The 24,222-nt window shown below is 34.8% G+C and overlaps 1 protein-coding gene across 7 annotated transcripts in view; it reads right to left on the bottom strand.

The window, feature by feature from the left end:
- RGS7 (regulator of G protein signaling 7) overlaps window positions 1-24,222 on the bottom strand; it is a 590,220-nt gene that overhangs the window by 115,128 nt on the left and 450,870 nt on the right. The gene's annotated exons all lie outside the window — the stretch shown is intronic.

The raw sequence follows: 24,222 nt of genomic DNA, 5'->3' as shown, positions 1-24,222 counted from the left end.
TATTCAAAGTCCTGAAAGGGAAAAATCTGCAACCTAGGATATTCTACCCAGCAAGATCATTATTTAGAATAGAGGGAGAGGTAAAGAATACCTCAGACAAGCAAAAACTAAAAGAATACAGCGATACTAAACCTATCCTAAAGGAAATATTGAAAGGTCTTCTCTAAATAGAAAAGAGGTAAGAATCTATAGGAAAGAGAAAATCACAATTGGAAAGGAAGTCACCTAAATAAGCCAGTATGCACATTAAAAAAAATTTTTTTTTGTGATAACCACAATGAAGAGCAAAAGGATGAACATGAAGATGTAAAAGAGGACATCAAAATCATAAAATGTGGGGAACCAGAGTAAGAAAATGTAGATTTTTTTTTCATTTCCTAGAATGTGTTTGAGCTTATATGACTACTAGTCTAAGGCAAGTAGATATAGGAAGGGGTTAACATACTTGAAAAACAGGGTAACCACAAATCAATAATATATAATAGTTTCACCAAAAATAAAAAGAAGAGAACATAAGGATAAAACAAAAGAAAATCATCAACCCACGGAAGGAAAAACAGAAAGAAAAAGAAAGGGACAAAGAAGGAATATAAAATCAAGAGGAAAACAAGGTTTAAAATGGCAATAAATACATACCTATCAATAATTACCTTAAATGTCAATGGACTAAATGCACCAGTCAAAAGACAGAGTGGTAGATTGGATAGAAAAACAAGAGCCTACAATATGCTGCCTACAAGAGACCCACTTTAGGGCAAAGGACACACATAGATTAAAAGTGAGGGGATGGAAAAAGTTGTTTCATACAAATGGAAAAGATAAGAAAACAGGGGTTGAAATACTCATATCAGGCAAAACAGACTTTAGAACAAAGGCCATAAAGAAAGATAAAGGACACTATACGATGGTAAAAGTATCAATACAAGAAGAGGGTTTCACACTCATCAACATATAAGCACCTAATATACAGCACCCAAATACATAAAACAAATACTAACAGACATAAAGGGAGAAATTGACAGAGAAACAATAATAGTAGGAGACTTTAACACCCCACTCACATCAATGGACAGATCATACAAATAGAAAATCAATAAGGCAACAGTGATTTTAAATGATACAGTAGACCAGTTGGACTTAATAGATATCTAAAGGACACTCCATCCAAAAACAGCAAAATACACATTCTTTTCAAGTGAACAAGGAAGATTCTCCAGGATAGATCACATGTTAGGTCACAGAACAAGTCTCAACACATTTAAGAGATAGGCATTATATCAAGCATTTTTATCCAACCACAACAGTATGAAACTAGAAATTAATTACAGGAAAAAAAATGGGAAAAGCAGAAAGATGTGGAGACTAAACAACATTCTACTAAAAAAACAAATGGGTCAACACTGAAATCAAAGAGGAAATTTAAAAATACCTTAAGACAAATGACAATAAAAACACAACTATACAAAATCTGTGGGATACAGTGAAAGCTGTTCTCAGAGGGAAGTTCATAGCAATACAGATTTCGTCAAAAAAACAAGAAAAGCCTTAAATAAACAACCTAACCTATCACCAAAAAGAATTAGGAAAGGAAGAACAAGCAAAACTTAAAGTCAGCAGAAGGAAGGAAATAATAAAGATCAGAGAGGAATTAATAAAAGAGAGATTAAAAAACAATAGAAAAGATCAATAAAACCAAGAGCTGGTTCTTTGAAAGGGTAAGGAAGACTGACAAACCTCTGGTCAGGCTTACCAAAAAGAAGAGAGAAGCCAAATAAACAAAATAAGAAATGAAAAAGGAGATGTAACAACCGATACCACAGAAATCCAAAAACAAAAACAAAAAACAAGGGAATACTATGAAAAATTATATGCCAACAAATTCAACAACGTTGAAGGAATGGACAAGGTTTTAGAAACATACAGCTCACCAAAATGAATCAAGAAGAAATAGATAATTTGAACAAACCGATCACTAAAAGTGAAATAGAATCTGTAATTTAAAAACTCCCTACAAACAAAAGTCTAGGACCACATGGCTTCACAGGCAAAACATATAAAGAAGAACTTATACCGATCCTTCTCAAACTCTTCCAAAAGACTGAATAGGAGGCAACACTCCCAAATATATGCTATTAAGCCAATATCACTGATGAACATAGACACAAAAATCTTCAACATAATAACCAACAATATATTAAAAGGATCATACACCATGATCAAGTGGGATCTGTCCCAGGGATACAAAGATTTTTCAATATCTACAAATCAATCAGTGTGATACACCACATTACCAATTGAAGAATAAAAACCATATGATCATCTTAACAGATGCATAAAGTCTTTTGAAAAAATTCAACACACATTTATGATAAAACTCTCCAAAATGTGGGCTTAGAGGAAACCTACATCAACATAATAAAGGCTATATATGACAAACCTACAGCTAACATCATACTCAATGGTGAAAAGCTGAAAGCATTTCCTCTAAGATCAGGAAGAAGACAAGGAGGCCCACTCTTGTCACTTTTATTCAACACAGTTTTGGAAGTCTTAGCCACAGCACTCAGACAAGAAAAAGAAATAAAAGGAATCCAAACTGGATAGGAAGAGTTAAAACTGTCACTGTTTGCAGATGACATGATACTATACAGAGAAAATCCTAAAGATGTCACCAAAAACTACTAGAGCTCATCAATGAATTTGGCAAAGTTTCAGGGTACAAGATTAACATGCAGAAATCTGTTGCATTTCTATACACTAACATATCAGAAAGAGAAATTAGGGAAACAATCCCATTTACCATTGCATCAAAAAGAATAAAATACCTAGGTTAAACCTACCTAAGGAGGCAAAAGACCTGTACTTGGAAAACTTTAAGATCTGATGAAAGAAATTGAAGATGACATAAACTGACTGAAAGATATACCATGTTCTTGGATTGGAAGAATCAATATTGACAAAATGACTATACTACCCAAGGCAAGCTACAGAATCAATGCAATCCCTATTAAATTACCCATGACATTTTTCACAGAAGTAAACAAATAATCCAAAAATTTAAATGGAACCATGAAAGACCCAGAATTGCCAAAGCAATCCTGAGGAAAAAGAACAAAGCTGGAGGCATAACCCTCCCTGCCTTCAGACTAAACTACAAAGCTACAGTCATCAAAACAGTATTGTATTGGCACAAAAACAGAAATATAGATCAATGGAACAGGATAGAAAGCCCAGAAATAAACCCACGTACCTATGGTCAATTTATCTATGACAAAGGAGGCAAGAATATACAATGGTGAATAGACAGTTTCTTCAATAAGTGCTGCTGGGAAAACTGGAAAGTCCCATGTAAATGAATGAAATTAGAACATTCTCTAATATCATACACAAAAATAAACTCAAAATGGATCAAAGACCTAAATGGAAGACTGGATACTATAAAAATCCTAGAGGAAAACATAGGCAGGACACTCTTTGACATAAATTGCAGCAATATCTTTTTGGATCCATCTCCTAGAATAATGGAAATAAAAACAAAAATAAACAAATGGGACCTAATTAAACTTAAAAGCTTTTGCATAGCAAAGGAACCATCAACAAAACTAAAAGAAAACTCACAGAATGGGAGAAAACATTTGCAAACAAAGCGACTGACAAGGGATTAATCTCCAAAGTATACAAACAGCTCATGCAGCTCAATATCAAAAAAACAAACAACCCAATTAAAAAATGGGTGGAAGCCCTAAACAGACATTTCTCCAAAGAAGACATACAGATGGCCAAGAGGCACATGAAAAGAAGCTCAACGTCACTCATTATTAGAGAAATGCAAATCAAAACTACAATGAGATATCACCTCTCACCAGTCAGAATGGCCATCATCAAAAAGTCTACAAGCAATAAATGCTGGAAAGGATGTGAGGAAAAGGGAAACCTCCTACACTGTTGGTCGGAATGTAAACTGGTACAGCCACTATGGAGAACAATATGGAGGTTCCTCAAAAAAACTAAAAATAGAGCTACCATATGATCCTGCAATCCCACTCCTGGGCTTATATCTGGAGAAAACCATAATTCAAAAGGACACATGCACCCCAGTGTTCTTTGTAGCACTATTTACAGTAGGTAGGACATGGAAGCAACCTAAATGTCCATTGTCAGGTGAGTGTATAAAAAAGATGTAGTATATATATATATATATACACACACAATGGAATGTTAGTCATAAAAAGAATGAAATAATGTCAATAATATCAGCATGGATGGACCTAGAGATTACCATACTAAGTGAAGTAAGTCAGACAGAGAAAGACAAATATCATATGATATCACTTATATGTGGAATCTAAAAAATGATGCAAATGAACTTATTTACAAAACAGAAACAGACTCACCGAAATAGATAACAACTTATGGTTACCAAAGCGGAAAGAAGGGGGGAGATAAATTAGGGATTTGAGATTAAATGATACACACTACCATATGTAAAATAGGTAAACAACAAGGACCTACTGTATAGCACATGTAACTATATTCAATATCTTGTAATAACCTATAATGGAAAAGAATGTGAAAAAGAATATATATATATATATATTTGAATCACTTTGCCATACACATGAAACACTGTAAATCAACTATACTTCTATTTAAAATAGGGAGATCTGCTATGGTAATTGAACACTTGGACTTTTAAAATCTTCAAATACTTACCTTGAAGGTCTAGTTTTAAGGAGACAGAATTCCTTTAGGACATCTCTGGAATAAAAGCCAAGAACTATAAATATGAAAATAATTAAAGCTGTGGACTTCTGTCTCCTCCTTAAGGAAAAGGAAATGTCATCTAATCATGCTTCCATGAGCCTTGCTCTATCTTAAGGCATTTATATGTATTATCTTATCCAGACCCTTAAATCAACTGTCTCAGAAAGGAGGTACTGATGGTAACAGTGAAACCCAAAGAGCCTAAGTCCACTCCCAGGGCCATACGAATTATAAGTAGGTGAGTCAGAGTGTTTTTGGGCCATCTGACACTTAGTAACCAGACAATATGGTCTGGTTACTCATACTGTGACACAGATTTCAGTAGGGAAGTCGTCTATGTCTATGTTAACTACAGTGGCCTAAGGCATAGAAATGCTAGATGGAGACCAGGATCTCTAAGCAAATGTCTATAAAGTTCACCCAAGGCTGTGCCAGTCACTTTGGAAAGAGGCTGTGGAACTATTCACTTTGATAACTTCTCATGTAACTGTGTCCTAGACAGGCTGCCAGGTATATCATTAAAAGTCCTCTCAGGGTACTGCACCGCCTTTGGACAGGATTTAACCTTCAAAAAGCACTCAGTAATTGCTAAGTCATGTCCCAGTGATTCCATTTTGTGAAGTCACTCTTGACACGTTTTAACTCCAAGGCATTTCATTTGGTGGTTTGAACTGAATAGTCAGTCAGCTGGGCAGAAGAATTCTACTTCCTTCCTATAAATTAAGCAGAGATATTGTTTTCCCCAGCTGGTAAACTATATTTAAAACAGAAATATGTTTAAGATGGCTTTGCAGTTCTTGCCCTTTGCCTCCCCCCCCAGGAAATCAGCCTGATGAATAGTACGAGAACTTGACAAATAGCACGATAATCTGGGAGTACAGTGTGTTATCACTGTTACTTTTATTATAATAGCTGGGAGCTGGCCAACACTTTACAAAGAAACCAGGAAGCAACAGTAGGAGACTGGGCAGCCTTAGGATAATATTTCTAGGATTGCAGAGAAACTCAACAAGAACCTGACACCTCAAACTTCGCATGAAAGCATAGCCCAGGTCAGTCACAGAAAACTTATCTTGCCAGAATTTGTTCCATAACAATGATAGAAATGCAAAGGCATAGCACATTTGGTATATGTCCTTAATAGCCTGAGAAAAGTAGCAACTATTCAATAAGTTATTGAAAGTCTTTATTGAATGCTCTGCTAAGTAAGAATTCAGCAGTCTTCTACTTATCTAACTTTTTAGTGTGTTCTAAACTTGGTCAATAACTTGTGACCTTGGCTTGGCAAATCCTGTCACTCTCTGGAACTCAGCTGCCTCCTCTTTAGCTGAGATGGTCGAATTGGATGATCTCAGGCTCCCTGCAGCTCTGAAATTCCATTACTGGGGAAAGTCATGGTTTAACCCTGACATTGACATTCTGAGGCAAGGAAGAGTTGTAGCGCATGCAATTGCTATGCCAACAGAAAATTCAGAACCTAGCCAGGTGCTCAAGTTTACTCTCTTGCTTCACTTTCTCCATGGTTCCCATGAGGACCTTTTTCTAGTGTGATTTAAAACAATCTAAATCTCCCTTCTATTAAGAGAATGTAGAAACAAAATATTAAAGTCCCCCTACCCTCTCCTTGCTCAAGGAAAATATGAAATCAGATATGCAAATTTCCCTTTAAGCAGGTTTTAATTAAAGAAAACAAATTTTTTTTGGAAAATCACTTGGACTTAGAAGTAGTCTTATTTCAGCTTTATGCCACAAAAATTTCTGTTACCTAACCAGAGAGTCATAGGATATAGAATATTTACGATCCAGGGTGTGAAGGTTCTATCTCTAACTTCCCAGGTTGAGAAAATTTCAAGGACCAAAAACTGAGTGAACAGTAGTCTGCACGCCCCCAGCCACTCTATATTAATACAATGAAAAAATAATGCCTCTCTTGTTGATATGTGTATTCACTAAGACTTTTTTTCAGCTTTAATTGCTAGACTTGAGAAAACTGAGTCTTCATGAAATAGTATTGCTAATTTGTAAAATGCATTGCCTATTAGTATTTACTTAAATTATAAATGATCTCACCAATGATCTTTTTTATTTTTAAATTTTCCCTTCCATTCTTTGACCTTCAAAAAAGTCTCCATAAGGAGTGTGAATTTGTTTTTTTTTTTCATGGTTACCATGATTAACTATTTTTCTTTAGTAAAACTTTAAATGAAATAATTTGCTTCCTGTAATTATTAAGCCTAAGCAAAATGGGAAGTTTTGCTTGTACACTGATACTGTCAAAGCCCGTTACTCCCTTTTTATTCCAACCCCACCAGGTAAAAGCTCCACCTAAGCCAGAATATTTCTATCCTGATCCAGGTCCCAAATAAACCACAGTTACAATTTTTAATACATGAAATTGTAATTACAAAATTGTAATTACAAAATTGTAATTACAATAACCAAATAACCAGTGAATAACCACAACTACAATTTTCTAAGTACTTCCACTGTGTTGTCACTTGAAGAAAGGCACTGATTATGTGATTCAATTAATTCACAACAAAGCTAGAAGGCGTACTTGGTATATCCAAGGAATTGGTACTGGGAGAGCTTGTTAATCCAAACAAATCCCCAAATCCATGATTCTCAAAACTAGGCCCACAGCCCACTGCTCTAAGGCTCTTTCTGAAGGGCTGTGAAATGACCCAATGCTGCAAGTGTTTCCTTCAGTCTGCATCAGGATATGACAAGCAAAAAGGTTACACTAAAATTTGAAATTCATATACTAAAATTAGCCTGTTAATAGAATTTACTGTGGTCTCTAATTCAGATTTTCCTGGGAAGTCTTACTGTCACATGACACTTGGCAATGTCACAAAGTTTTGAACACATGTATCCATGGATAATTGGGATTCCAGTCATTTTTGAAGAGGATATTATAGTATCTGCAGTGTTGTTCTGAGTTGGTCATGATTTTCAGTGACTTTAAATTGAAAATTAATGTTTATTTTATATTATCACCACTATTTAGATTGCTATAAATTATTTAGTTAATCCCACGGTGTGTCATGATGCATATTTACATCAATGGCATTCCAAGACAATAGGTTTCCAATAATTTCACAAAAAACATGCATACATTACAGTTCACATATGAGTTATCCATATTCCTTTGTCTGAAACAAACATATCTATTCCACAGTTTTTCCTATACAGTGCCACTTTATTGTTACTGAGGTTTTTTTTCTACCTAAAACTTACTTAGGGCAAGATAATGGAGCCATAGAGTCTTTTACCCTACTAAAATGTGCCATAATCAGTTTGAAATTCAGTTCTAAATGATAGCACGGATGGATGGGAAATTATTATTCCAAAGGGTATTATTGCCTGTTAAGGATCAGCACACTAGAGAGAGAAAGAAGTGCTAGATTCTGGACTGAATTAGGAATCCTCTGCTCTTTCTTACTGTATCCTGGGCAAACATCTGTAGAAGATGCATTGTTCATCCTACTTTTTCTAATCTCTATCCCTTCATTAAAACATCCTTTTATTTTCCAAATAAATCCATCTTTCTTCCATATTGAATGACATACCACTAACCCTGCATCATCATTTCCATCTACTGAGCAAGCTCGCTTTTTCTGTTTTTTTCTCTCTATCCCATTCATTCATTCATCCATCCTTTTCTATTTTCTCACTTCATTGCCAAATATTTGGGAAAACAGTCCGAGCTTATCAGCTTATTACTGCCTTTGTTTCCTAACTTCCCATCCCTTCACTGAAATCTGATCTCCACATCTCTTACTCATTCTCTTTTGCTGGTTCCTCTTCTGGTAATTTGTCTGTAAATGTTGATATAATCTAGGTTCCAACCTGGGTCCTCTATTTGACTCACTGTGCAGGTCCTTCCTGAATTATCTTGTGCATAACAATGCCTTTAACTATAATATCATTGCATAGGCAGCTGCATATTGGCCACATGTAGCTAAACACCCAGCTAGCTATAAGTCTTATAAATGCCACCATGGTATGTCATAACTGAGAAACACCCATGCCCAGTGGACCATGAAAGAAAGGCAAGTACAGTAGAATGGGAATAGCATAAAACTCAGTCAGAAGTCCTGAGTTCCAATCCTGGCTCTGTCATTTTTAGCAGCAGGGTAGATTCTTTACCTCTCTAGTCCTTTGTTTTTTCTTGGTTTTGTTTGTTTTGTTCATCTGTAGAGTATGGCTAATAATACTCTGAAGACTTCCTGAGAGGGATTAAAGCAAATAATGTATGTAAAGTTATGATATAAGCTGTTAAGTATTATTCAAATTTCTGATATACCATTATTTAAAATGTAGTTGAACAAACAGGAATGATCATTCAAAATGAGAGAAAATGCAGAGACACCAGAAATACAAATATCAAGTTAATCAGACTTGGTAAACTAAATAAATAATGACTGCCTGTTTTTCAAACTATAGTGTACATCTGGAAGAGCTAATTAATAATGCTAATTCTCAGGTTGAAGTCTCAGATTCAATTGGTCAGGAGAGAGACCAGGAATCTGCATTTTAAAATCATCACAGCTGATGCAGACAAATCAGGGCCACACTTCAAGAAAGAGTGAAATATAAAGCACTTGAGAGATAGCAGGTCCTAAAAATTCCATTCTCGTGACTTGCAAAGACACAGAATTAGTTCCTTGTTGGGAAGCATGTTGCTGATTTTGCTTATTTAAAATTGTAATGTATTTCAATGCTTCCAAAATTGGTCTTTCTATACAAAAAAAATCCCTCATCCACCTCCAATACACATACACAAACATGAACACAATATATTTACATATGTATATCATACATAGCACAGTTAATGGAAAACTTTTCCCCGCTTAATATATGAATAAATAATAATGTAAAGATACAAAATAACAATGCAGACATTAGGCAGTTAAGAATTGAATATCTTTTGCTATAAAATATCAAATATGTCAAATATGTTTCTCTTTTTTCATGTCATTATTGGTAGCTGACAGGAAGAAAAGACTCATAAGGAAATGTAAGGATGGAGCCAAACCAGAAACCAATAAGTAGCACAAATCATTAGTTATGAATCTTCTCAATAGGCTTGTTTCACCACTTGGAGAGATAAGCGACATGCTACTTCCAAGCTGGTGGCTTGGTTAACTGCAGTTATTTTCAGTAGAACAGACAGCAGTTCTAGAGACTGAGGTTATAAACTAGGCTGGTATTTCAAAAATATTAATATAGTCTTAATTTTATTTTGTAGATACTATATTTAGGACTTATTTTAATTTTGCATCTGGATAACTACATGTATATTTTATGTAGGCATGATGAAAGTATACATTGTAAACAAAAAGAACAAAGAGTGTCATTCATTATCCCCTTACACAAAGGGTTAAGTGGCAACCCACTGCAGTTGCCCACAGACAGTGTGCCCTGAGGGGAATTCAAGATGGAAAAATAGGATGAAGCATTCTGTGCTTTGAACATATAGGCCCCTTGATAGTTAAGATGCATATCTAAGGAAGAATTTCAATGACCCCAGATTCTTGCATCTTCCTATACATAGAAAAGCACTAAAATAATTAACTTGAGATATCTGCTCTTTGTAATTAGCAGTAATCATTTTATGCTTGACTACATGCACTTCCCAGCCAGAAATTCATATATATACTGGCTCCTCCCCTACCTCAGAGCAGTTTCTCAGAGAAATCTGAGAGGCTGTCTCCTGGGCTCTAGTCCTCAGTAAGGTCCCTGGAAAAAACTGAAACTCACTGCTCTTACACTGTGTGTTTTTTATTTCAGTCGACACACACAGTACATTTAAATGTGTGTGCAGGATAGAAAGCCCAGAGATAAACCCACGAACATATGGTCACCTTACCTTTGATAAAGGAGGCAAGAATATACAATGGAGAAAAGACAGCCTCTTCAATAAGTGGTGCTGGGAAAACTGGACAGCTACATGTAAAAGAATGAAAATAGAACACTCCCTAACACCACACACAAAAATAAACTCAAAATGGATTAAAGACCTAAATATAAGACCAGATACTATAAAACTCTTAGAGGAAAACATAGGAAGAACACTCTTTGACATAAAACACAGCAAGATGCTTTTTGATCCACCTCCTAGAGATATGGAAATAAAAACAAAAATAAACAAATGGGACCTAATGAAACTTCAAAGCTTTTGCACAGCAAAGGAAACCATAAACAATACGAAAAGACAACCCTCAGAATGGGAAAAAATATTTGCAAAAGAAGCAACTGACAAAGGATTAATCTCCAGAATATACAAGCAGCTCATGCAGCTCAATATCAAAAAACAAACAACCCAATCCAAAAATTAGCAGAAGATCTAAATAGACATTTCTTCAAAGAAGATATACAGATTGCCAACAAACACATGAAAGGATGCTCAACATCACTAATCATTAGAGAAATGCAAATCAAAACTACAATGAGGTATCACCTCACACCTGTCAGAATGGCCATCATCAAAAAATCTACAAACAATAAATGCTGGAGAGGGTGTGGAGAAAACAGAACCCTCTTGCACTGTTGGTGGGAATGTAAATTGATACAGCCACTATGGAGAACAGTATGGAGGTTCCTTAAAAAACTAAAAATAGAACTACCATATGACCCAAAACCTAAAAAAAAAAAAAAAAAAAAAATCGTTCTGATGAACCCAGGGGCAGGACAGGAATAAAGATGCAGACGTAGAGAATGGACTTGAGGACACCAGGAGGGGGAAGGGTAAGCTGCGACGAAGTGAGAGAGTGGCATTGACATATATACACAACCAAATGTAAAATAGATAGCTAGTGGGAAGCAGCTGTATCGCATGGGGAGATCAGCTCTGTGCTTTGTGACAACCTAGAGGGGTGGGATAGGGAGGGTGGGAGGGAGACGCAAGAGGGAGGGGATATGGGGATACATGTATAATATAGCTGATTCACTTTGCTATACAGCAGAAACTAACACAACATTGTAAAGCAATTATACTCCAATGAAGATGTTAAAAAAAAATGTTCAAATTTAGAGAGGGATGTAACAAGTCATAACTAAATCATTGCAATATTATATTTTCTAACTCACTAAAATATGTATCATCCTTAACTAAAAATTCTAAGTTTATGTGTAAAGTCCATGGAATGATGTTAGCAAACTCTCAAACCAAAGAGCATTATTAATATGTATTTACAAATGGCATTTGAAGAAAACACTGCTTCAATCAATCACACATAACAATGGATACTGGAACTATTTAACATTAGAGATGATCTATTTATCTTAAATAAATAAATAAATGTGTGTGCAATATTCATATACATCTGTAAAGGCATATAATATTTGGGAAAGAGAGTAAATAAGGTGTCTTAATCTTTGCATAAGATTAAGGTAAAAACCAAACCATTTAATGGTTTATTCCTTTTGTAAGTAGCTCTTGCAGAAAACTGCCCTCAGGAGGAAGCCTCTTTTCTTGTCACTTTAGGAAAGCTATATTGTAATTAACTTTTAAACCAGGCACCCCCATGCTCTACTCATCTCTGGCACAAGCACACCTTTCAAATCTTTTTTTTTTTTTTAATTGGAATATAGTTGATTAACAGTGTGTTAGTTTCTGCTGTATGGCAAAGTGAGTCAGTTATACATACACATATATCCACTCTTTTTTTAGATTCTATTCCCATATAGGTCATTACAGAGTATTGAATATAGTTCCCTGTGCTATTCAGTAGGTACTTATTAGTTATCTATTCTATATATAGTAGTGTGTATATGTCAACAACAATCTCCCAATTTATCCCTCCCTCCCCTTTCCCCCTGGTAACAATTTTCTTTTCTACATCTGTGACTAAACTTCTGTTTTATAAATAGGTTCATTTGTACCATTTCTTTAGATTTCACATACAAGTGATATCATATGACATTTGTCTTTCTCTGTCTGACTTACTTCACTTAGTATGATCTTCTCTAGGTCCATCCATCCATGTTGCTGTGAACGACATTATTTCATTCATTTTAATGGCTGAGTAATATTCCATTGTATATATGTATCACATATTCTTTATCCATTCCTCTTTTGATGGCCATTTAGGTTGCTTCCATGTCCTGGCTGTTGTAAATAGTACTGCAATGAACATTGGGGTGCATGTATCCTTTCAAATATGGTTTTCTCCAGATATATGCCCAGGAGTGGGATTGCAGGATCATATGGCAGCTCTATTTTTAGTTTTTTAAGGAATCTCCATACTGTTCTTCATAGTGGCTGTACCAATTTACATTCCCACCAACAGTATAGGAGGGTTCCCTTTTCTCCATGCCCTCTCCAGCATTTATTGTTTGTAGATTTTTTGATGATGGCCATTCCGACCAGTGTGAGGTGATTTCTCTAATAATTAGTGATGTTGAGCATCTTTTCATGTGCCTCTTGGCCATATGTATGTCTTCTTTGGAGAATGTCTATTTAGATCTTCTGCCCATTTTTTGACTGGGTTGTTTGGTTTCTTTTGATATTGAGCTGCATGAGCTATTTGTATATTTTGGAGATTAATCCCTTGTTGGTTGCTTTGTTTGCAAATATTTTCTCCCATTCTGTGGGTTTTCTTTTCATTTTGTTGCTGGTTTCCTTTGCTGTGCAAAAACTTTTAAGATTAATTAGGTCCCATTTGTTTATTTATTTTTTTATTTTCATTATGCTCAGAGGTGGATCAAAAAGGTTCTTGATGTGATTTATGTCAGAGAGCCTATGTTTTCCTCTAAGAGTTTTATAGCATCCGATGTTACATTTAGGTCTTTAATCCATTTTGAGTTTATTTTTGTGTATGGGGTTAGGGAGTGTTCTAATTTCATTCTTTTACATGTAGCTGTCCAGTTTCCCCAGCACCACTTATTGAAGAGACTGTGTTTTCTCCATTGTACATTCTTGCCTCCTTTGTCATAGATTAGGTGACCATAGGTGTGTGGGTTTATCTCTGCGTTTTCTATCTTGTTCCATTGATCTATGTGTCTGTTTTGTGCCAGTACCATACTGTTTTGATGACTGTAGCTTTGTGGTATAGACGGAAGTCAGGGATCCTGATTCCTCCAAGTCCTTTTTTCTTTTTCAAGATTGCCTTGGCTATTTGGTGTCTTCTGTGTTTCCATACAAGTTGTAAATTCTTTTGTTCTAATTCTGTGAAAAATGCTATTGGTAATTTGATAGAGATTGCATTGAATCTGTATATTACTTTGGGTAGTATAGTCATTTTGACAATACTGATTCTCCCAATCAAAGAACATGGTATATCTCTCTATCTGTTTATGTCATTTTTTGATTTCTTTCATCAGTATGTTATAGTTTTCTGGGTATAGGTCTTTTGCTTCCTTAGTTAGGTTTATTCCTAGGTATTTAATTAATTAATTAATTAATTTGATGTGATGGTAAATGGGATTGTTTCTTTAATTTCTCTTTCTGATCTTTTGTTGTTAGTGTATAGAAGTGAAACAGATTTCTGTGTATTAATTTTGTATCCTGCAACTTTAATCACACAATACCTTGCCTAACTTGTCAGTTCCATAGATCAAAGAAGTAGAAGTGAAGAATACATAATTAACAGATGACCATATCCCTTCCCTGCTTCCCTTTCAGTAATCTCCTGAACTAATTCTGTGACCAAAGTGTGTGAAAAGATAACATCTAGAGGAAGATCATGAGGAGTCCACAAGCCTGTACACAGTGGGGGATTGCAATGATTCTGAACCCCATCTCAATAATTACCTGAGATTACTTCTCTGTTTGCCTTTAAGAGTGTTTATGGCTGAGCAGAATTTTCGGAGGTGGTTTTTGGGGAGCGCTGAGTCCAACATCTCCCCAGATTGCTGGCAGTCTCATTAAAGGCACCTTTCCTTTCTACTGACATTTGTGAGTATGTAATTGATTTTGTAAGCAGTGAGCAGCAGGACTCAATTCATTCAATAACATTTTTATCAGTACATTTTGTGTCTTGAAATGACAAAAGCTTGGGACATTTTATAAAGGAGAACAATTTGTGCTGATATTTGTATTTTTAAGATGTCATAAATGCTTTAGCTCTAAAATTAAAAATGAATAGTCTTAGACAATAAATTAGTTCTGTTTATTGAGTAAATGCATTTTGTTTTTAGACATAATTTGTTGTTGTTTTTGCTAAAACTAGTTCATGGTGAATATTTAGTTTATAAAATAGATTATATTACCAATACTACCCTTTATAACTACAGTAATAAAATATTAAATATAGATTTTCATTTTTATTAAGAGAGATGTATGGGAGTCCATCATTTCCACAAATTAGATTACTGCAAAGTGGCTGGATCAGTGAAGATTTTCATTTTGTTCATTTTGTGGTTTAAACTTTTAATTATTCCAGATAATCTGTAATTTTGAATCATGATGGGACATTTCTGGTAAGATGTGACATTTTATTTTTCTTTCTGAATCCACCTCTGATTTTGATCCAGGGCACATCAATTTAGAAATGACCACTGATCATGATAGCTTTTGGGAAAAAATGTTGGAACATAACATGTAAATTATGTTCTTTACAGGTTTATAGTAGAACATATATAAAATTTAAGAACATGAAAGGCTTACTAGAATTCTGCTTAAACACACTTTTGTTTCTCTGCCCTTATACCATGCTTTTCCAATCGAGAGTGCCAGGTTTCTCTCCCTTTCCATTCTAGGGCAGCTCCAAAGCTGCCTACAGGGAAATCAAGGGGAAAACAACAACCTCAAAAGACACTAATGGCTGCTTTTCAGATACTCTCCAAACCCCAGTGGGAAGGGAGAACACATAGAGCAGAAGGAAGCAACTTTATGTTTTCCATTTCTCTTAGATGTTGGCTCAGAGACCATCCCAGGATTAAATACTGAAGAAAAAGAAAAATGAAAGAAAAACAGATACAAAGTAAACAAAAACAACAAACTTGGTCATGATCTGTTCATTTTTCCCCCTATAAAAATATGCTCTCTGACTGTTGGTCCATCCCATAAGTAACTTGGAAATTGTTACTGCTGAACAAAATAAAAACCAACAATTCTTCCAGAACTGTGAGAAAAAAAATTTTTTGTTGTTTAAGCCACGCAGTCAGTGGTATTTTGTTATGGCAGCCCTAGCAAACCAATAGACATTAAAACCACAGATCCAGGAAACTCATATAACACCAAGCATGATTAATACCAAAAACACTATACCTATATATATGATATTCTAAATGCAGAAAACCAAAGACAAAGAGAAAACCTTGAACAAAGCTGGGGTGGGAGTAGGAGGGAACACCTTACATATAGAGGACAAAGGCTAAGAATTACATCAAATTTTCATTTAAAACTCTAGGGCAATCTTAAAAAATTTAAAAAGAAGTATAATTGATATACTTAGATAGAAGAGAAAATTGAATCATATAAAATGCTCAATTAAAATCAGGGAAGGCAGACAAAGGGTGGAAGAAAAAAGATAAAAATAAAGCAAGACAAAGAAAAAGGGAAATGAATAGAAAACGGTTACAAATATGATATATATTAATCCAACAATACTAATAATCACTTCTAGTGGGAATGGTCTAAATATAATAATTAAAAGACAAAGACTGTCAGAGTGTACTAAAAACTGGATCTAATTATGTGCTGTCTATAAGAAACCCACTTTAAATATAAAGACACAGATAGATTACAAATAAAGGGGAGGAAAGACAGGCCATGTTAACACTAATAAAGAGAAAACAAGAGTAGCTAAATTAATTTCAGACAAAGTAGACTTCAGAAAAAAATTATTAGGAATAAATAGGGGCATTACATGATAAAGGAGTTAATTCTCATGAAGACATAAAAATCCTTAATGTTTATGCTCTTAACAACAGAGCATCAAAATACTGGAGGCAAAAACTGAGAGACTTAAGGAAAAATAGACAAATAACTATTATAATTGAAGACTTCAACACACATCTATCTGTAGTTGACAGATCCACTGGGCAGAAAAATCAGTGAAGACATAGTTGAACAGAATAGCACCATCAATCAACTGGATCTAATTGACATTTATAAAATACTTCATCCAACAAAAGCTGAATATACAACCTTCTCAAGTTCCCAGGTAATGCACCAAAATGGACCACATTCTAGGCCATAAAACACACTTTAACAAATTATTAAAAGTAGAAATCATACAAAGTATACTCTCAGACATCAATGGAATTAAGCTAGAAATTAATAACAGAAACACAGCTAGAAAGCCCTCAAATGCCTGTTATTAAACAACACACTTGTAAATAACATATAGTCAAAGAAATCCCAAGAGAAATTGAAAAATAGTTTTGACTAAATGACAATAAAAATACAACTTAATCAAAATCTGTGATGCAGTGAAAGCTGTGCTTAGAGGGAAACTTATAGCATTGAATACATATATTAGAAAAGAATAAAGATCTAAAATCAATAACCTAAGCTTCCAGCATAGAAAACAAAAAAAGAAAAAGAAAAAATTAAATCCAAGGTAAGCTGAAGAAAAGAAATACTAAAATTTTAGAGCAGAAATCAATGAACTAAAAAAAAAAAAGAAGTCATGAACTTGAAAACAGGAAAACAATAAAGTAATTCAACAAAACCAAAAGCTGGTTCTTTGAAGAGATCAATATTAATAAACCTCTAGCCAAACTAAAAGAAACAAGAGAAGACACAAATTACTGAAATAAGAAATAAAAGAGGGGCTCTCACTACTGATTCCATTGATTTTAAAAAGATAATAAAGGGATATTATAAACAACTCTAGCTCACAGGTTTGATAAACAGATAAACCTAGATAAAACAGACTAATTTTTTGAAAGACACAATCTACCAATACCGACACAAGGAGAAAAAGATAATATGAATAGGCTTACATCAATTAAAGAAATTTAATCAGTAATTGATAACCTACCAAAACAGAAAGCACAAAGATGATATGGTTTCACTGGTGAATTCTACCAAACATTAAAATGGAAGAAATAATACCAATTCTCCACAATTGCTCCCAGAAAATAGAAGCAGAAGGAATACTTCCTAACTTACTCTATGAGGTCAGTATTATCCTAATACCAAAACCTAAAAAGGCATTACAAGAATGGAAAACTACATATCAATGTTCTCATGAACATAAATGCAAAGATCTCCAATGGGGAGGGGGAGGGATAAATTAGGAATTGAGGATTAACAGATGCACACTACTATATATAAAACAGATAAACAACAAGTGTTACTGTATAGTACTGGGAACCACATTCAATATCTTGTAATAACCTAATATGGAAAAGAATCTGAAAAAGAATATATGTGTATATATATAATATATATATATATATACATGTGTATATAACTGAATCACTTTGCTGTACACATGAAAACACTGTAAATCATCTATACTTCAATTTTAAAAAGATCCCCAATAAAATATTAGCAAATCACATCCACAATGTATAAAAAGAATTATACACCATAGCCAAGTGAGATTTATTCTTGTTATGAAAGACTTGCTGACTAAAAGTCAATTAAGGTAACCCATCATATCAACAGAATAAAGAAGAAAAACCATATGATCATGTCAATAAATGCAAAGAAAGTAGCTGATGAAATATAGTACTGATTATAAGCAAACAAAAACAAATAAGTAAATAAAACTCTTGAAAAACTAGGATTGGAGAGGAAACTTCCTCAACTTGATAAAGAACATCTACAAAAATTCCAGAGCTAACATGATAATAAATGGTTAGAAACTAGATGCATTACTGTTAAGGTGAGGAACAAAGCAAGGATGTCCCCTTGCACCACTCCTATTCAACATCTTACCAGACATTCTAGCTAATGCCATAAGACAAGAGAAAAGGAATTAAAGGTATATAGTTTGAAAAGGAAAATAGAAAACTGTCTTTGTTCACAGATGACAGATATTTGTCTGTATAGAAAATCCAAAGAAACAACTAAAAAACTCTTAGAACTAAAAAGTGATTATAGCAAGTTAATGTTATAAAATCTGCTTTTCTATAAATCAGTAATGAGTAATTGGAATATTAAATTAAAAATATGGTGCCATTTACATTAGCACACAACTGTAAGCAGTGTGCTAAATAAAAGAAAAAGTACTTAGGTATAAATTTAACAAAATGAGTACTAGATCTTTATTAAAAGTCCAAATTCTGATGAAAAATATCAAACAAGAAATAAATAAATGGAAAGATAATCCATGTTCATGGATAGGAAGACTCAATATTGTCAAGATATCAGTTATTTCTAATTTGATCTGCAATTCCAAATTCCAGCAGGTTATTTTGTGGGTATTGAAAAACTGATCCTACAGTTTTTGGAAAGCAAAATACCCAGAATATATAACATAATACTGAAGGAGAAGTACAAATTTAGAGGACTGACACTATCCAATTTCAAGACACACCATAAATCTATAGTAATCAGGACAGTGCTGTATTAGAGAAAGAATAGACAAATAGATCAATGGAACAGAATAGAAATAGCCCCACATAAATATAGTCAACCAATATTTGACAAAGGATCAAAGGCAATTCAATGGAGAAAGGATAGTGCTTCCAACAAATGGTGCTGGAACAAATGGACATCCAAGATGTTCTTCAACTGCATTCAAAGACTCAGAAGGAACTAAAGTGAATAAAGCTAATCTGAAAAGGCTCCATTCTGTGTGATTCCAACTATATAACATTCTGAAAAAGGGAAAGCTAAGGAGATAGTAAAAATAGCAGTGGTTGACAGGGGTTCAGGAGGAGAGAGGGAGAGATGAACAGGTAGAACGCTGGGAAATTTTAGGGCAATGGTAGATACATGTCATTATACATTTGTCAAAACCCACAGAATGCACAATACAAAGAGTGAACTCTCATGTAAACTATCGACTTTAGTTAATAATAATATTTCAATATTGGATCATCAATTGTAGCAAATTTACTACACTAATGTGACATATTAATAAAAGGAAAGAGTGTGGGTGGTATTGAGGTGGTTTCTCCTACTTTCTGTTCAATTTTTTGTATACTTAAAACTGTTCCAAAAATAGAAATTTAAAAAATTCTTCTCTAAAACATGGTTTTAGGAGCCACTAACACCTACTTCAAAAATAGACATAGCAGGGATAGAGTCATCAAAAGTGAACGGCAAAGGTTTTAGGTGTTCTATGTAGGACTATTACATAGAACTGTAGAGGCTCTATTAAAGGTCTTATGAAACAAACAACTTAAAACTTAAGTGCCAAAGAGAATGAAGTAGGAACTGCACTACACCACACAATTTTATTAATGGGATGAATATTTTGGAAAGCATTTCAGTGTCTTAGGTCAAGAAACAAACTAATTTTTAGAAAAGTGAAGTTCTTCTATTTTCCCCCAAATCTTGAATTCTCAGTTTTTCAATATTATATATCATGGAATTATTAATATACAAAGATTTAAGGCATTGGTATTTTGTCAACTAAGATTTAAGACACAGACAGAAGTTATATATGCTATTAATTTGATTGTGCTCATGCATTTATTTTAAAGTTCACTGATTTATTGTGTATTCAATCTCTCTAATTAATCATAAATTCCTTGTCATCCATCCCCAAAATGCAATATTTGGTTATAGCAATCTTTATACCAATGTTAACTAACCAACTTAAAATCTGTCCCTGAAGGAAAAAATTACTATTTATCTCAAAGCTGCTGTGATTATTTTATGTCAGCATACAATTGCTATGATTGGCCAACCAGAACTCTAATATTATTTCAGCATGGTTTTGACAGGTGGGACTTAGTGATGTCTAGTTCTTAGGGTCAGTAAGTGGAGTTTCTCTCCCTATGCCTGAAAGACCTCAGAACATCCTGGAGAAAATACAGGCCTTTGGTTGAATGTTTTCTGAGGCACAACCATCATCCTACAAGATAATGCAAGTTCCAGACAATTTGCATTGTTAAAAGGTCCTTATGTTGAGAACACCTCTGCCTTTCTGCAATTGTCATCTGTTGGTCTCAGTTGGCCCTAGGATGAGATGAGTATGGCACTTGCCTAGGGGGCGAAAGTCAAGGGAGTGCCAAAAAACTCACTAATCAAGAAAAATAATACTCTAATGTAATATATGAAAAAATAAAACTGCAAAAAAATCTACAATGAACAAAATATAAAAGTATTCAATAAAGACATGCTCCGGGCTTCCCTGGTGGCGCAGTGGTTGAGAATCTGCCTGCCGATGCAGGGGACACGGGTTCGAGCCCTGGTCTGGGAGGATCCCACATGCCGCAGAGCAACTAGGCCCGTGAGCCACAACTACTGAGCCTGCGCGTCTGGAACCTGTGCTCCACAACAAGAGAGGCCGCGATAGTGAGAGGCCCGCGCACCACGATGAAGAGTGGCCCCCGCTTGCCGCAACTGGAGAAAGCCCTCGCACAGAAACGAAGACCCAACACAGCCAAAAATAAAATAAATAAATAATAATTAAAAAAAAAAAAAAAGACATGCTCCAACAGGGCTAGGATTTGGGTGAAGTGAGTGACGTAAGTCATACAAGTATAGGGTCAGCTCCTGTCTTTATTGGAAATTTTGATTTCTTGGGGTTCAAGCCCTATATGAACATTGGAGATTTAACTCTCAAAAGGAGCCAGACGAAAGACACTGGTCAATGTGTGATCATCTGTAGGAACTTCAATGTGCAATGTGTGTGCTTAGAGATATCAGTGAACTTCCTGTCTCTCGCTTCTGTTTTAGTTTGCTACCACCACTACTGTCTCTACTTCTTATCACAGTTCTCTTAAACTTCCTCGTGTCTTGGCCTCCAGCCCTCATGGCAATCCCTTTATACTAGATGATTCTTGATGCAAATACACCTGGCAAGTCCATTCCCGACTCCATTTTAATTGGCTTGGATTGGAATATTTTTTTGTACTTTGGTGAAACAATATCAGAAATCTCACACAACTTGATTTTCAAAGTACGGTGTTTTTTCATAGCCCTTTAGTCCATATTGGCTTGTCTTAGTCATTAAACATGATCAACATATTCTATTTTTCTACAAAACCAAGGTAACCATGGAAAAGTGTTTTTCCACATAAACTGACCTAAGAGGTTTATGTTCTGCAGAGACTTCCTAGTAAGTTTGAATTGGTGATGGAAATAGACAGTAGATACTAATAGAATATAAGAAACCATTCTTTAAACCTGCTTTAAGCAATAAACTCCATCTGCCCCAAGCTGTCTCAGAATAAACAGCCTAAGTAATCACTATTATTTCTATTGGGCCTCACACCCAACTACATCACAGTATCAACATCCTCTTTCTAAGCAAGTGTTCATACTTTATAAATGTTCTTTAAATAAACGGTGGTAGAAAATTCGAAGTTGGATAATTTGAATTGCTTCTATACTTGCACCTAAAAAGAAAAATCATAGAAGACAAAGCATCATTGCCTGTAGGAGTGGTACAGTGTCTGAGATCATTATCATTTCACTTCCTCTCATTTTTTCTATAACTTTTTATTGAGTAATTATTTTATTCTTCACTTGTATATAATCCAAGCAAATGAGACATAAACAGGTATATGTTTATTCAGGGGGGGAAACAAATAGAATAATAAAGACTATGCTTATTTTTAGTTAAAAATTGCAGGCTCTCCAGGTTTCGGGAGAAAGTTTAGAAGATGATTCCCTTTGAAATGGACACCTATAAGAGCTAATGTTAAACAGAATGACATTAATAATTTTGAGATAACTGACTTTGAGGGATGTTCTGTAAATGATTTTCTGTGTAAGCCATGCCATTTCCTTGGCCTTACCACAGAAACATTAATCTACTGTGAAGTGTTGAAACATGAACTGCAATTGGGAACACTAACATATTTATGAAAAACACAAAATATGGACTGAGAGAACATTAAGAATTTGCTTTTCTGTAAGGAACAGAGGCAGTTTACCTGTCAGGCAATAATGATGACGACTGAAAACAATTTTGATTTATTAAGTATGAGAGGAGCAATACCAGTTTTTTTAGGCATATTAATTTGGGTTATTTCAACAACTTTAGAAAGTCAATATTATTATTTCTGCTTGAAAAGAGAGCAGACTGAGGCTCAGAGATGTTACATGCTTGCCCAAAGTCACACAGTTAGTATGTGGTACATCGTTGTGGCAGTATCTGTGGTCAGGTCTGTCTGCCTCCAACACCTGGGTTTTCCTCCATGAGCTCCTTCTCAGGTGTCCAGGTATTTTCTCCACTAGAACTTCATACTCTTTGGTGAAATAATTCCCAGGTACCATCCCAGGTTGGACAAAATACATCACAAAGTTCTCCAACTCAGATCCACAAATCGGCAGTATTTTTTTTTTTTTTAATTAACTTCTTTCTCCAAGTGCGTCAGTTTTGAAGAATGTGTACCCTGGATGAAAAAAAATCAACATTCCCACGACTGGAAAGGAATCATCTATTCTCTCTATTAATGGTTCAGTATTCTGGTTTTTAGATTGTCTTCCATAAATTATGTTAGTTTGAATCTTTGGTTGGCACCTGACCACCCTTGGATGAACTATGAAATTCAACTTTCTGAAATGACAAAAATGAGGGATGACTCCATGGGCTTTCCTATGGTTTTCTTACAAAACGTCTCTCCAGGAGCCAACAAAAGCCAGATTGCTGTGAAGTTTCTGTCTTTGAACACGCTGGCACTCTGCCTCAAATGCCTTCTCTGCTTTGTTTCCTGAAAAATCTCCCCTCCTTTAAAATCCAACTCAGTTGCCCTCAGTTCTTTTGTGGAATCACTCTAGAAACCCTCAAAGTCACTCTCTTATTCTTTTAAACTTCCATATATTTTACACATACCACTATTATATTCACTCAGCACTTCACAGCAACTCCTTCTATATAATTCCCTTTTCTAGTCTAGCCTATGAGTTACTCAACAGTGTAGACAAAGTCAGAGACTCCTTGTTATCCCAGCACCTACTATAACGCTTTGCATTGGAACAAATCCTCAACGAATACTTGTAGAAATGACATTTAAAAACCATACATACAATATTATTTTTGAAAACTGTAGCCTTCAGGAAGATGTAAGAAGATGAGCAGCTATTAGGAGCCTATTTCCTTGAAGAGCTTAACTAAAATCATGGTTGTTGAACTGAGTTCATTCTAAGTTGACTCAAGTTGATTCACTATGATTAAATTTCCTATTGTATCTTTTCTTTTGCTTGCATTTGGCCTTTCATGTTTAACAAAACCTTCTGCTTATAGAATCATAGTATGCCTCAAATAATAGTGAGAAAAATGGAGTCTGGGAAAGGCAAGGGATTTACCACAAATCATAGCTAAATAGGAGAGGTGAACTAAAACTCTGGCTCTCTGAGCCCCTTTGTTACTCTTTCTAGTAGACCAAGGTGGTACAGAAAAATAATAATAATAACCCTTTTAAGTTTGT

The sequence above is a fragment of the Eubalaena glacialis genome, chromosome 3 (assembly GCF_028564815.1).
Source record: "Eubalaena glacialis isolate mEubGla1 chromosome 3, mEubGla1.1.hap2.+ XY, whole genome shotgun sequence".
Classification (NCBI taxonomy): domain Eukaryota; kingdom Metazoa; phylum Chordata; class Mammalia; order Artiodactyla; family Balaenidae; genus Eubalaena; species Eubalaena glacialis.
This window is presented reverse-complemented; position numbering and strand designations above follow the sequence as displayed.